Source organism: Silene latifolia, chromosome Y (genome assembly GCF_048544455.1).
Source record: "Silene latifolia isolate original U9 population chromosome Y, ASM4854445v1, whole genome shotgun sequence".
Classification (NCBI taxonomy): Eukaryota; Viridiplantae; Streptophyta; class Magnoliopsida; order Caryophyllales; family Caryophyllaceae; genus Silene; species Silene latifolia.
In genome coordinates this window covers 20939767-20955347 of record NC_133538.1, presented here as the reverse complement: position 1 = coordinate 20955347, position 15581 = coordinate 20939767, and the positions used below count along the sequence as shown (strand labels likewise).

The following is a 15581-nucleotide window of genomic DNA, read 5'->3' as shown; positions in this document are numbered from 1 at the left end:
TGCTTTATGTACCCCAAAGCTAGCTGAAGCTTACTCCAAGTATATTTCAATGGAATAAAATGAGCTGACTTGGTTAAACGGTCGACGATAACCCAAATCATATTGTTACCCTGCTGAGTCCTTGGTAAACCCCGCGATGAAATCCATAGAGATCGACTCCCATTTCTATTCTGGCACCTTAAGTGAATGAATCTTACCTTGTGGTCTCCGTTGCTCACTCTTTATCCTCTGAGAAGTTAAACACCTAGCTACGAACTCAGCAACATCTTTCTTCATACCGGGCCACCAAAACGTCTTCTTCAAATCCTTATAAAGCTTGTCACCACCCGGATGTACTGAATAAGGAGTGCAATGAGCCTCCATCATGATCAAGCTCTTCAATTCAACGTCACTAGGTACACACCACCTTATGAGTCATAATTATATACATATTTATGCCTCCCCTTAGTTACCTTTGATACGGTTTTCGTGCTAGCTTATATTAATTACATGCCTTTTATGTTATAATATTGATACTTCCGCTATTTGGTGTTTAATGCAGGAATGATGCATTTATGGAGCAAAGGAATGAAATGAGCACCGCGGAGTGGGCATGAAGGAATGCACGGAGCATGACACGGGAATCTAGAAGAATAAAGGAAGAGGAGTGAAGAATACAATACGAAGAAAAGAGCTAAAATGGGAAGAATACTCGATCTAACCCAAGTGAACTCGATCAACTGGGAATGTACTCGATCGAGTGCACCTAGGCTCGATCGAGTACACATCGAACTGAGGGTTTTCGCGCAATTTCCATTAGTAGGTTACAATTTATTATAAATACCTAATTCATACCCTATGTTATGTTTACGCCTTATTTTACCTAGCTACGTCTTATTTATCCTAGAAACTCTCTAAAAACTCTTAGTTTAGTTTTATTACTCTTATTTCGGATCTAAGCACTCTCTAGTTACGGTACTATTGTTAATTTTTTTTTTTTGTTTTTTGTTTTTTTGATGACGAGGGGGTTCAATCCCCCCCGGGCCCATGCATTCCTGCACCACCACATGAACCATGTAAGCCACCCCCTTCGGGGGCTGTAGTGGCTAAGTGATCATCGGCCCAGATGGTAGTCGAACCCGGGACCTCACAACTCCTGCATTTCTGCAAGTTTCAAGGTTTAACCCGGCTACCACTAGACTAACACCACTTGGTTTACTATTGTTAATCTTTCTTCTATTATTAATCATTCATTTATTGTTCATCTTGATATTGCCTTTAATCACGTCTTATATTATTGTTAATATTGTTTTTATCACTAGTATGCGTAGCTAATTCACTTATCTAGGGTGAATGGGGATCTAGGTTGTTAGAAAGGGAATTATATTAATGAATTGATAGTTAAAATAGCTTCTTTGTTGTTTTTCAGTTAATTTTTATGACTCTAGCTGATTAGTTTTTGCAGGATTAATTAACTAGTGTTGCAAATTAGGATTTTCACCGACCGGGTTAAAACTCGTAAAGGCTACAATAACTGAATAGAATTAACTTAATGATAGCGACCACATGTTAAGTTAGATCTAAAGGACATATTAAGAATCGACAGATCAAATGACCTTAAACAACATAAATTGCTACATCAATGAATTAAATCACACCACGAATAACTACCTAATGAACCTAATATCTAAACTTTTAAAATTATTGAATTCATCTTATTTACTTTATCGCAGTTAGTTTTAATAATCAAACAATCAATCTTCAAGAAACGGTTACTTTAAGACAAACTTAAATATAAACACACTAGAATAATTAACTCGCCTCCCTGTGGATTCGATCCTTTCTTGCCATTAGCTACCAGTTAGTAGTAATTTAGGATTTACTTTGATAGGCCAACGATTGAAAATAACTTTATCAATTTGGGGAGGCAACAATTTTCGATTTGTTTTTGTTTATTTTTGTCCTTTGTCTCAGGGAGCATCAGTTCCTTGAGACAGTTTGATATTTTTCTTGTTGTTTTCGTGTATGCAAAGGTCTAATCGGTTGGATATTGTACCTTTTGATCCCGAGCCAGAAAAGACTTTTCGGTACAGACGGAGATTTCAAAGAGAAATAGGTCAAGTATAAGACTTGAGTACACTTGACAGTGTTACAGAGCACATATTTGACGCAGAAGATCAGTCCTTAGAAGAGGACAAACCTATTTCTGCCACAAACTCAACAATGATGCCTACTTTTGTCTGTCATTGATGAGCCTATTTTAGCTTCTATTCCCAAGGGATTCAAGCTTCCTACTACCGATAAGGGCACTTTTGAGATTCGTCCATCCTATATCAATTTGGTGGAATGAAACTTGTTTGGGGGAGGAGCTAATGAGGATCCTACCAAGTATATGGAAAAATTTACTGATTATTGCTGCTCCATTCCACTAACTGTAGGAGTAACTCAAGATCAGGTAAAGCAGGTTCTCTTTCCCTTTACGCTAAGAGTCGGTGCGGCCGAGTGGTTGAGGGATCTAGATATGGAGGATCATGGGGTCACTGATTGAAATACTTTAGCTCTTGCGTTCTACAAGAGATACTTTCTACCGCAGAAGACCAATACCTTGAGAAGCCAAATCACTAGCTTCAAAAAAGGTCGCAATGAAGATTTGAATGAGGCATGGGTTCGTTTTAAGAGACTAGTTCATTCAGTTCCCCATCATGGTTTTAAGAAGTGGTTCCTTTGCAACCAGTTTTACAACGGGTTGTATGACGATCATAAAGCTCTACTTGATTCTTCAGCTAATGGGATATTTCATGACAATACTAACGAAGATAATGCATGGAAGTTGATTGATTAGATAGCCACCCATACTGCTAAGTATGTTAACTCCAGAGGTAGTACAAGAGGGGGTGGTTCAGATAGTGTTGTTGCGACACAGCTGGAGGCCTTAACTGGCCAAATAGCTGAATTGAAGACTACCCAGTCTTTGGGTAATAAGCAAGAAATAGTTCATGTAATGATTCAACAAGAAGTGTCCTGTAAGAGATTTGGGATTGATGGCCACACTCGGCCAAGTGTATGAGTACAATTGAACAGGTTCATGCTTTTCAGTCTTTTAAGCAAGGTACTCCCTATTCTAACCTCTTCCCTGAAAGAGGTCAGAATGTATTTGCTCAACCCCGCAACATAATGCTTATATTATTCCCCAAAATCGTGGTAATCAACCACAAGGGAACTTTGTTAGGCAAAATCAAGGAGGTTTTCAATAGATGCAACCTCCTCCACAAGCTCCAAGCAATGACATGGCCAAGATAAAAGCTTTATTGCAGCAAACTTTGATGATTCAACAAAAGCAAATGACTCAAATTTCTGAACTTATAGCTTATAACAAGATGCTAGATACTCAAGTTGCTCAATTGGCGGTACAAAATCCCTCAAAACAGCCCGACAATCTTCCTCCTCAAGGTAAACAAGCACATGAACAAGTTAATGCCGTTTCACTGAGGAGCGGTACCATTTGTCAAAGTCCGGATATGCCCATTGATGAAGATGAGGTCCCTTATGCATCCTAAGGGATTGGGTAATCTTGAGTTGAGTGATGAGGAGAAGGAATTGAGCAAGGATAAAGCACAGGTTGAGAAAAAAGACGAAAACACGAGGAGAGTAGTGTGTACTCGATCGAGTACACCCCCAGAAGTCAATTTTTCTCGTGTTTTAGCTACAACATTGAAATAAAATAGTGTCCTCGGTCGAGTGACCCATGAACTCGATCGAGTACACCCCGTAACTGACGACGGTGCTTCTAAGACGACTAACAAAGTAAAAGAAGCTGAGCCAATTAAATTTCAACTACCTTTTCCACACTGACAACAAAAATCTAAGCTTGATATACAGTTCGGGAGGTTCATGGAAGTAGTGAAGAATCTTTAAGTGAGTGTGCCATTTACTGAATTGGTAACTCAAGTGCTGGCGTATGCTAAGTTTTTGAAAGAGATCTTGTCCAAGAAGCAGTCTTTTGATGAAGTTAAGATAGTGGCATTCACTCAAGAGTGCGCATCCGCATTGCAAGCTAACTCACCACCAAAGCTAAAGGATCCATGGAGTTTTTCTATTCTTTGTCATATTGGTAGTGTAGCTATAGATAACGCCCTTTGCGATTTAGGGGCTAGTGTTAGTGTCATACCGTATTCTATATGCAAAAAGTTAAATATGGGTCAACTCCGCGTTACTAATATGACCTTGCAAATGGCTGACAGATCTTTAAAGAACCTTATTGGGGTCTTAGAATATGTGCCAGTTAGAGTAGGGAAGTATTTTATTCCAGTTGATTTCATTGTTATGGATATGGCTGAAGACTCACAAGTACCTATTATTCTTGGTAGACCGTTCCTTCACACCGCGTGAGCACTCATAGATGTTAGGGATAGTAGTCTGACACTAAGGGTTGGGTATGATACTATTAAATTTGTTCATGATAGCGCTTTAAAGCATCCCCGTTTAGTAGCTCCTTGTTATATGCTTAATATTTTTGATCCACCTATTCACGATTCCTTTGCTCTATGTTTGGACATGAATCAGACCGACGCCCCTGCTGTTGCGTCAGGACCTTATGTTGGGAAATGTGTCCTCAACAATAGTGCGATCACATGATTTAAATATCATTATTAAATCTCATACCAAGAATACGAAAGGGATGATACATAATATATATATATATATATAGTCAACTGGTCCACACATATCAGTAATGATTGGCTGGCTAGAGTTTGACATTACTGTCGTGCGACGGTGGTGATCAGTTGATCCCTTGAGGTCACACTTAAAGGACGATTCCCTTAATTGAAAAGGTTAATTAATTGTATACCGATACAGATTAATTAATTCCTTAAAATTGAACAAATTATTATCACAAGAGAGAGAATGACATCTCATTATAATGTGATTAAATGAGATTTTATTTAGTAATTTAAGAAGTTATATTACTAATAATATTAATCGGTTTTTATGAAACACGCGAGATGAGAATGATAAGTTAGTTATAATTACAAGATATTGTGAATTATACTAACTAGTAATTAAATGACCATTTTATGAGAAAGTAATTTTATATTACTAGTCAATTTGTTAAATATGATTTATTTAATTTGTAAATGATATTTAATTTGTTAAATATGCATTTTAAATTAAAACATGACATAAGACATGTCACATGTCACATGACATACAATTGTACAATTGACAAAAATAAAATGGACTCCATATTACACTATGTAAACCGAAATATGGGTGAGCTTATGAGAAATTTTGTCTTGTTCATTTGTCTTATTCATTTGTCTATGACACTTGATAGTGACTTGACCATGCAAAAGCCTTACACCAATTTGTCTTGTGAAGACAAAAATAAAAAGAAAAATTGGTCCATATACTCCACACCAACCGGTTTTGGTGGGCATTGTAAGAGGATTTTTCTTATTTTTTATCATTCTCTCATGTTTTATGAAAATCAACTACTTCTCTCTCTTGTTCTTCATGAAAATTCATTTTTGTGAATCAAATTTGTTTAAATCAAACACTAATAATACTAGAAATAGTATATGAGTATTAGTAATAGATTTTAAGGTAAACTACATTACAAACATCTAGTACATGTTAGTTTGTGGGATTAAGGGATAGTCTTGGGTGCTACTAATTGGAGGACTTCTATTTTGAAGTCATATATGTTCATCCATTTTGGAAAGCTCAAGAACTAACAAGAAGGAGATATTGTTGGTGCCCATTTGACCGAAATTTATTTGGTGAGAAATTGATTTTCTTATCTCTTTTGTTTTAGTTTACATGCATAAGATTAGTAATTAATTTTATGACTAAATTAATTTGAAACATATGTGAATATGTTAAATAATGAGATATAGATTTCTAACAAGCGGTATCAAGAGCCTTGGTTGTTTGCATGCAAATTGATTATAGTTTTTCCGAGTTATACGATTAACATATAAAACTTGTAAATTTGTGTTATTATGATATATCACGAAATACATTTATGCATGTTAAAGTTTCTGGTCCTAAAATGTTTTTAGGATATTTTGGTTAATTTATGGATTTTTATTGTTCATTTTATTTAATAATGGCATTAAAATGTGTTTTTTATGATAAAAATGTCATTTTTGGACGAAAATTAGCTAAACTTCGAATTTTCCAGTGGTTTTTGGATATGTTTTCACATATATTTAGTTTTAGATGATCTGGAAATTTTCATAATTTTATGAGTTTTTATGCTCGAAATATGGATTTTTTATGTTACAAATCGAATTTAAATGAAAAATAGGTTAATATGAGATAAATTTCGAATCTGGTCATATAAATTTAGTATGTTGTCACATGCAATTTTAAAAGATGTGTGTAAAATAATAGGCTATAATGAAGTCTTCATGCATGATTTATGGTTTTTTGATGAAAAATAGCATAAATAGTGACTTAATTAGTGAAAAATTGCTAAAACATACTTCATGACTAAGGAAAAACGTCACATGTTGCATTTTATTATCTTTTTCAGATCTAAAATTGAAAAGTTGATGAATATAATTTTTCTCATATTTTTATGATTATAATTGTTAAATCCGATAAACCGCAACAATGTTTTTCCCGATAAATTTTCGAAATTTTTAACCTAAGTTTTTGAACATTATGAGTGTCATGGTATTTTTCCAGAATGTTCATGAGTTTAAATTTCAAATTTTGAATTTATTTGAAATTTTTGTGATTTATTTGAAGTTTATAGCATTTTATTGTAAGTTTGAGTCCATTAATGAACAATTTTAAGTAATATAAGTTAATTATAGTCAAATGGTTAGTGAAGACTAATTTTGAGTCCTAAGTTGGTTAGGGTAATTAACTTGTACACAAATATGATTTTATGTAATTTATCGTGATTATAAAACGTTGAATCACGCAAATCCGTAAAAACCATGAAATATACGATATTGGCTCCTTAAAGGCGATTTGGCATAAAATTGGGCATGTTCATACATATTATAATGCTGCATTTTATTTATGATTGTCATAATTTTATTTTATGTAATTTTTGAATTATGTAATTTTTACTTAGTATGGCCTTTGTTTTTAATTGATATTACCCGAAATGTATGGGAATATCGATTCGGTTGTAAATTTTGTGATCTCGTATCACCGGTTTGTAATTTAATAGATTTATTTTATTTTAATTACAAATGTATAATAGGAAATTATGTAATTTGTTATGTAATTTAATTATTCCGGAGTTCCTTGAAGACGGTGTCACTCAAGAAGGCGATACATAAAGACGGCGTTACCTCGAGATGCGTGCCATAACCGAAGTTCAAGGGACCAATGGAGTTGGTTTCCGAATATGTAATAGTTAATTAGATTTTCTATTTTAGGAAGGCCATACTAGGATTTTATTTTTTTTATGCTTTGCATTTTATTTATATGTCGCATGCATCGCTAAATCGCCATAACTAAAACATGCATTACCAGTTTCGCAAGGGAGTTGAGCCGCCTTTACCGTAAGACAAACCTTGTTACGTTGGTGAAGTGGGTGATAAATGTCTATCCACCGAATTCGTGTTGATGAGGGTTTCATCGGCTATCCCGTGCCCAAGTTGATGTGGATTTGGATCATGGACACATTTATTCGAAATTTGGATTGAGCTCAACGGAAGTATTCGTGACCGTAGTCGCATGTGTTCCGGGCTATAGATAAAAATTAGAGTAATTTTATCGACCGAGAATTCTAAAAGTAGAATCGATTAAAGAGTTAGTCCACCGAGTTTTATTGATAAGGGTTCCATCGGCTATCCCGTGCCCAAGTTAATATGAATTGGTATCTCGGAATCATTTATCATAGTTGGGTAGAGGTCACTATGTAAATGCTTTACTTGTTATCTACAAGTATTATTATAACGATGAATGTTTTGTTTTCACTATTCCGTTATCATATTGTTCTATTTCTTTACTACAATTCATATACAATATCATTTCGTTTTTGATTCAAATCTCCATTAAAACATCGTAACTAAAGACCAATATGAATTTGCTTCTAAAACCTCAAATGAACCATTGCTAAGGATCTCTTGTAAAGAGTATAGATAAAAGTTATTCATTATCAAACAGGTTTTTTATTCTTGACTAACACATCTACTTACAATGCATTGTTATTCATATACTTATTTGAATTAAGTACCTTGAAGCGATAAATTGTTTTGGTAATTAGATTTGTCAGAATTCGTAATTGACCAAAATAACGCAACCACTTCAATGAAAGTTTTAAGACTAAAATGAACAAATGAAGAGTAATCTTCATGAATTCAATTTTGCTTCTCAAAGCAAAGACTCATTGAAATGAGTGGGAGCATTCTCTTAAACCGTTAAGATGAGGACGAGGTTCAAGAAGTAAAGATTATAATGGAATTGATACAAGGTAATGTTAAAAGTAAAGTTGTTGAGAATAGCGATACTAAACCTATCAATCCCGACCGATAAAGATTCCACTGTCTTAAATGTTTGACACTAGAAAGGAAACTACCCCAAATTATTGAAGAATCAGCAAGTTAATTGTGGGACATCTAATGGGACCTTCTTCTTTAAAAGTTTATTTGATGACATAAATCTTGCTAGAACTACTTCGTCAATATTAGAAACCAGTGGAGGTTTTCATCATTGTATGCGATACATAGGATCATTAGAATATGACGACTAGCAACAATGATATCAAGAGATAGAGTCAGTGTGTAATCAATCTAGTTTTTGGGTTTGGAGTTGTACTTAATTGTGACTATTAAGTACATAAACTCTAAATAAGAATACAAACTTGTTAAGATACAAAAGAGGTTTCACTTTTGTGACCCTATACACCACAATTTGATGTATGGCTAGCCCATTATCAAGGTGATAATATTCTAAACAAAACTAGAATGATATATCATGAAGATGATGCAAGACTCAAATTGGTAACCCAAGATTAAACCTTAAATTTTGGAATGATGAACGCAAAGAGTTATCGAGTACTCTTGAAACCATTAGATTGTTAATGGTATATGCGTATCTTGTATTCAAAGCAAGATGTCTCGTGCCTTTTGGTTGAAAAGGAGATCGAGGTTGTAAATCATCGATCCAAAATAGGTTGATCATTTTCTTTTACCAACGATTTAAGTTGACGCTAATGTGTTCACTTAATAAGGTAAATAGAAAAATATTTGAAGAAGTTTAAAGAGTTCAAGGAATCACGATTTAGTTGTGATGGGATTATCAAAGTAAAGACTTTGATATAAGCCAAAAGAAATGTGATATAGTATCACAAGTTAATCTCTCTTAGTACGCATTATGGAATAATGTGTGGTTGGATAAGAAATCAAACACTATTCGATATGGTTTGGACTTCAATCAAGTTACTTTGAGTTACTTGATCCTTTTGGGGATTTTATCATTTTGTCTAAGTTATTTTTCCACTAAATCTAAAACAAATCATATGAGATATGAAATGATAGGGTACCATGTTTGTAAGTTTTCACAAGAAACAAATGCTCATTTTTCCCTTTCAATTATCACGAGTACGACGGGTTTGCGGTTCGTGAAGCTGTCTTTCTAAAATACAAGTTTATTTCTAGAAGACAGAGTGGGAGAAATTATTCAAGAGCCACAAAGAATGTTTATTCAAGAGCCACAAAGAATGTTATGTCGCAAGAAACTGGCCTTTCTTGGCTACATGAGACGTTTTGTGCAAGACATTGTTTCTTTAAAACCTAGGAGGTTAAATTCGTCACTTGTTAAAGATGATGAATTCATGCTACTTTTAAGAAAGTAAAGAGCTTATAACTTACAAAAGAAATTGTTTGATTCAAGTTGATTACATCTGGAAAGTAATCAACAAATGACTTACATAAGAGTGTTTAAGTCACAAATCAATACAAGGCTTAGAGCCTTGAAAATCCGAAATAAAAGGCTTGATTAGTGACAAAGGGTTTTGCACTAATAAAGACAGATTTCAAAGTTTGATTGGTTGCAAAAGGTTTTACACCAGTTGAAATGCTTAAGTCTATTTGGATCTTCTTAGGGATTGTGTTTCATTATTATGAAATACATAGCAAGTGAATCTAAAAACCGACTTCTTCAATTAGAAGGAATGTATTCAATACATGTCTTGAGTTTTGTAGATTCTTGCATTCCTAAGATAATGTGAAACTTAAGAGAGGGTCTTAAGTAGGACATCAGTGAGTTGGAATCAATGTTTTGATCATGTTATAAAACATTTCTCCATAAGTCGAGAAGTTGTGTTTATACATGGAATTTAGTGGGAGTTACGGAAATTTTAATTAGTCTTATATGTGGAAGACATATTGATCATTACGAATGATTTAAGACTTATGGAGTATTAAAATACATCTTTAATATCTAGATTTATGTAGATAAATCCACATGATATTGGCGTCAATAAGAAGTCTTATGTTGATAAGATTCATGACTAGTTCAATTAAATTGAACATATTTGATTGTTTCCATTTGCTTCATTTATAGGATCAATTAAATAAGTAATGATGTATAACACTTCATATACTTTGAGTATGATGAGTTGTTATCAAAATTGAATTTAAGTAATCTTTACCAAGTAAGCCATAAAGATTACCCTTAAGTGGTTGCAGAAGCATTAAGGAAGTAAAACAAAGTGTTTATGATGCAATTTTGTGTAAGGGTGTTACACAAGTGACAATTGACAATTGAGATTGCGCATGGTTTCCGACAAAACCATAATCAAAACACATTAGGATGGTTAAGATACCATTGTGGCTATGTTAATTAAGAAGTAGATTTTCTAGAATCGTTCTAGACAATAAAGAACAATGAGAGATATTTATAACGGAAATTGAGTACACTTGCAATCTTGAGATGTGCAAGAAGAATGAGTCCTGCACACTGTGAAAACAGCGGGAGCTATTCTTAGGCTAGAGGGCCTATGTCTTGATTGGATCTCGATACGTACTCAGAAAGTTTTGTGATGCAAATGTATACATTACAAAGGAAAACGAGTATGTAGTAAGGTTGAATAAGGTACAAGAAGTTGATAAAACCTACTAACCAAAGCCTTCTCATAGACTTAACATGATGAGCCATGTCATTTCAATTAAATTGAGATGAACAACTACATTCAAGATCAAATTAGATTATAGAATATGAAATAGTAATCAGGCATTGACTATTCATATGTGATAATCGCATTTATCGTTCGAGTTTTTCTTTAAAACTCTTTTATTATACTTTGTTACATCCAAACGGGTTGTAGAGACAATTGAACCCCGTTAAAGTGAACAAGGATTAGCATTGTATTCGCCCATAGTCACTTACATGGGGTGACGTCTCGAAGTGACTAAAGTGTGATGCGATTGATGGCAAGTTCAAGTGCTATAGAGTCATGTGAGATGACTAGTCGATCACATAGGCAGACTGTTAGGAACACTTTGTCGGGCAGTGACCACTTATAGAGTTCTGGCAAATTTATAAAGCCTGGTCGTGGCGAGAGCTACTATAGTATTCTAATGAGTCGATTCTTTTGACTAAAGACTGTTCACCTAAGATGGCATAGTTTCAGATTAACTTTGATTTGTGTTACTACGACCTTCGTAAATGGGGTCAAATGGGCATATTTTGGGTTATGATGGCTGTGGCTAGTCGAAGAGAATAAGTGCGATAGGAATTGTCCACCCCCTTGTCAGGGTTAAAACAATATCTCAGGGCCACTCGAGGAGTAATGAACTAGAAATGCGTGGCCACGCTCGAAAGGTATCCATGGTGGATAAATTCCGGTCAATCAGTTATTCTCCAGATCGAGGAAACCACTCTCGATATGATCAGTTGCAAGTACGACCCGAAAGACACTTTGCATTGAGTGAGAGATAGTAATAGGACAAGAGAATTGGTGACGCACACTTGTCGAGGACAAGTGGGAGATTGTTGGGAAATGTGTCCTCAACAATAGTGCGATCACATGATTTAAATATCATTATTAAATCTCATACCAAGAATACGAAAGGGATGATACATAATATATATAGTCAACTAGTCCACACATATCAGTATGTCTACTTCACTACTCACTGACAATTCATGATGATTTGGCAGATTTGGTTTCACAATGTACCGCATCCGGAGCTAGCAAAGGTGAAAGGTCACGGAAGCGGGTGAAAGTTTGGGGGAGTTCTTGACTTTTCCAGGAGGTGGAACTCAATTTATACATGGTGCGCTGCATTACATTGAGTTCATTGAAAAGGTACATATTGCATTTCCATGTTTGTACTACAAAGAATAATCTCGGGAAGGGAAAGTAAGATTTATAATTCTTCAATCCCAAGAGGCCAAGACAGGATAAAAAATCAAGATGGCCAATAATGGCTAAGAATCGCCGCTTCTTGCACGATGTGTCAATAACAATATTTTGCTTCTTAAGTATCAACAACAATAACATTACCCCAAGGCCTCAATGGCTAGCGCAAGTTTCAGGGTGGGGGTGGGGCATGTACGCAATCTTACCCTTGCGTTAGCAACACCAAGAGGCTGTTTCAGAAAGACCCAAGATGAAAATTGTGTCAAGAAATGCATCAAAGGACTGGTACTTCACAGTAGAAAGAAGCACGGTCACTTTAGTCAGCCATTTTGCGTGTTAACTATACATTGACTAAATAAGTCAAATATGAAAAATTCACCCACAACCGCTCTGTGAAATACGACAAGATGCATACATACATACATACTGATCTTGCTGTTTTTTTTTTTTTTTTTTTTTTTTTGTTTTACTGATTGTCCCGGGGAATAAAATGGGGCAAGCATACAAGGGTAATCTTGGATGTTGGATGTGGTGTTGCAAGCTTTGGAGGTTATCTATTTGACAAAGATGTGCTTACAATGTCATTTGCTCCTAAAGACGAACACGAGGCTCAAGTCCAGTTTGCCCTTGAAGGGGCATACCGCTATATATTTGTGATGGGTACTCAAAGACTCCCATTCCCAAGTGGAGTGTTTGACGCTGTTCATTGTGCCCGTTGTAGGGTTCCTTGGCATGAAGAAGGTCTGTACTCTTGGGTTCTATTAATTGCTCTAGTCCACCCCTACCCTTCTACATCGTACACTCTTAAAACAGACATTATTGAAAGAGGACAAGGTATTGAGTTGTTTGGAATGTATCTGAAGGTGGTCGCCTCCTTTTGGAACTGAACCGTGTGCTACGACCCGGGGGCTTTTTTGTCTGGTCAGCTACACCAGTGTACCAAAAGCTTGAAGAAGATGTGGAGATATGGGAAGGTATAGTCTCTGAACTTCAAATGTTTACTAAGAAATTGTGCATCAACAATATAACATCAAAAGGTTTTTCTTACCATCAAATAGTTTTTACCGTCAGACAGATGTAGGAAATTGACAATGTTGTTTTGCTACTCAGCAATGTCCAAGCTCACTGCATCAATGTGTTGGAAGCTCGATAAAAAGGAGAAAGATGCTATAAATAAGATTGGAGCAGCAATATTCCGCAAACCGATCAACAATGACTGCTATAACAAGAGGCAGGAGAATAATCCTCCAATGTGTAAAAGTGATGATGATCCGAATGCTGCATGGTACACGTCTTACCAATTACGATCCCTTCTACCTTAACAATGGGGAAATAAAGTAATAAACTGACGCTATCTATTTGAATCTACACATAATGCTAATCCTTGATGATGTTTTCTCTTAGGTATGTGCCACTCCAAGCATGCATGCATCGGGTGCCAACTGAAGAGGCAGCAAGGGGAAGCAAATGGCCCTTGAGGTGGCCTAGGAGGTTGCAGACGCCTCCATATTGGTTGAACAAAACTCAGATGGGAATCTACGGAAAACCAGCTCCGGATGATTTTGGAAAAGACTACGAACATTGGCAAACTGTGGTGAACAAGTCGTATCTCAATGGACTTGGCATCAGTTGGTCAGACGTGAGGAATGTTATGGACATGAGAGCTGTTTATGGCGGGTAACAATCACTTTGTCGATTTATGGACTAAAATTTAAATTCATGCTAACAAGGAAATAAGATAGAGATACTAACTAGCACACACCTTCAGATTTGCAGCCGCTCTGAGAGACCTCAAGATCTGGGTCCTCAATGTTGTCAACGTGAATTCACCAGACACACTTCCCATCATCTATGAGCGAGGCCTCTTCGGGATCTACCACGACTGGTGTGAATCTTTTAGCACATATCCTCGGACCTATGATCTTCGCATCGATCATCTTTTCTCGAAGCTGAGAGAAAGGTAAAGCCATTGAATAGCAATAACAACTGCATACTTTTCTTTTATAATTCAGGTGGTTCATCTCTGCATTGCTTTAAAGCAGGTGCAAACTTGCTCCTGTGATGGCAGAAATAGACAGAATAGTTAGACCTGGAGGAAAATTGATCATTCGTGATGAGTCCAGCGCAATTGGAGAAGTTGAGAACTTGTTAAAGTCACTGCATTGGGAGGTGCATTTGACATTCTCCAAAGACCAAGAAGGGATACTCAGTGCAACAAAATCCGACTGGCGACAAGATTCTACGCATAATCCCGATTCGAACTGCATTGCATTCGGTCCCGGTTTGCCTCAACAGGTAAGAAAAGCGCCACTTGGACAATTCGGCATTTGTCCTTGTCATATTGCAGGAGATGATGCAGAGCGCAAGATAGCATACTATAAAGCAACTCAGCTGTCACTATATCACAGGAGTCACAGGACTAGTGAGTAGAGTCAGTAGACGATGAGCTCCAGCAATGGAATTAGCATAGCTATTCAATTGAATTGTTCTGTGTCCAAAGGTTCATAAATTTTTTTGGGATATATACACTTGTTTTCAAGGATTACCCAAATGTTAGGAAAGCTGCTTGGTTCTGCTCCAGGTTAGATGAAAGTGGACAGATAAATGACCCTGTTATGATGTTTATTACCAGAACAGCTGCGACTGATGACCAGATGCAGGAAAACGCCTATGCAGTACTAATTTATCTACTGCCAAACTATTACTATCTTTTCAATCTTCAAACCATACAAAAATTTAAGAAGGTGACAGTTTGTGTCCAATGCTATATTCCATCAAAGTCAATTGCTACAAGAATGAAACAGTGACCTCCTGTTCCGGCTGGGGTTATCTTCCCGATTATGTCAATTCCCCATGCAGAAAATGGCCAAGGGGATGTCATTGTATAGAGCAATGAAGGAGGGATATGTTGCACGTTCCCGAAGATTTGGCAATTGTGGCAATGTCTTACGTATTTGATGCAATCGGATTCGATTGTGGTCCAATAATATCCCAAACGTGTGATTTTCTTTGCCATCATGGGCCCACTCATGTGAGGACCGCATTCTCCGTCATGGACTTCTTCCATCATCTTTCGTGCCTGTGAATGATCAAGGCAACGTAGGACTACACCAAGAGGTGTTCTTTTGTATAATTCTCCTTGCATCAGAATGTATTGGGAAGCCAGTAGGCGTATAGCACGTTGTCCCCTCTTGTCCATATCTGGTGGATAGGTGCCATTAAGCTTGAAATTCAGGATCGCTTGGAACCAGGGTTCCTGCGCGATTTC

At 36.2% G+C, this 15581-nt stretch overlaps 1 pseudogene; it reads left to right on the top strand.

The window, feature by feature from the left end:
* The first annotated feature begins 2371 nt into the window (after window positions 1-2371).
* Window positions 2372-15120, top strand: LOC141627710 (putative methyltransferase PMT27; annotated as a pseudogene).
* The last annotated feature ends 461 nt before the right edge of the window (window positions 15121-15581 follow it).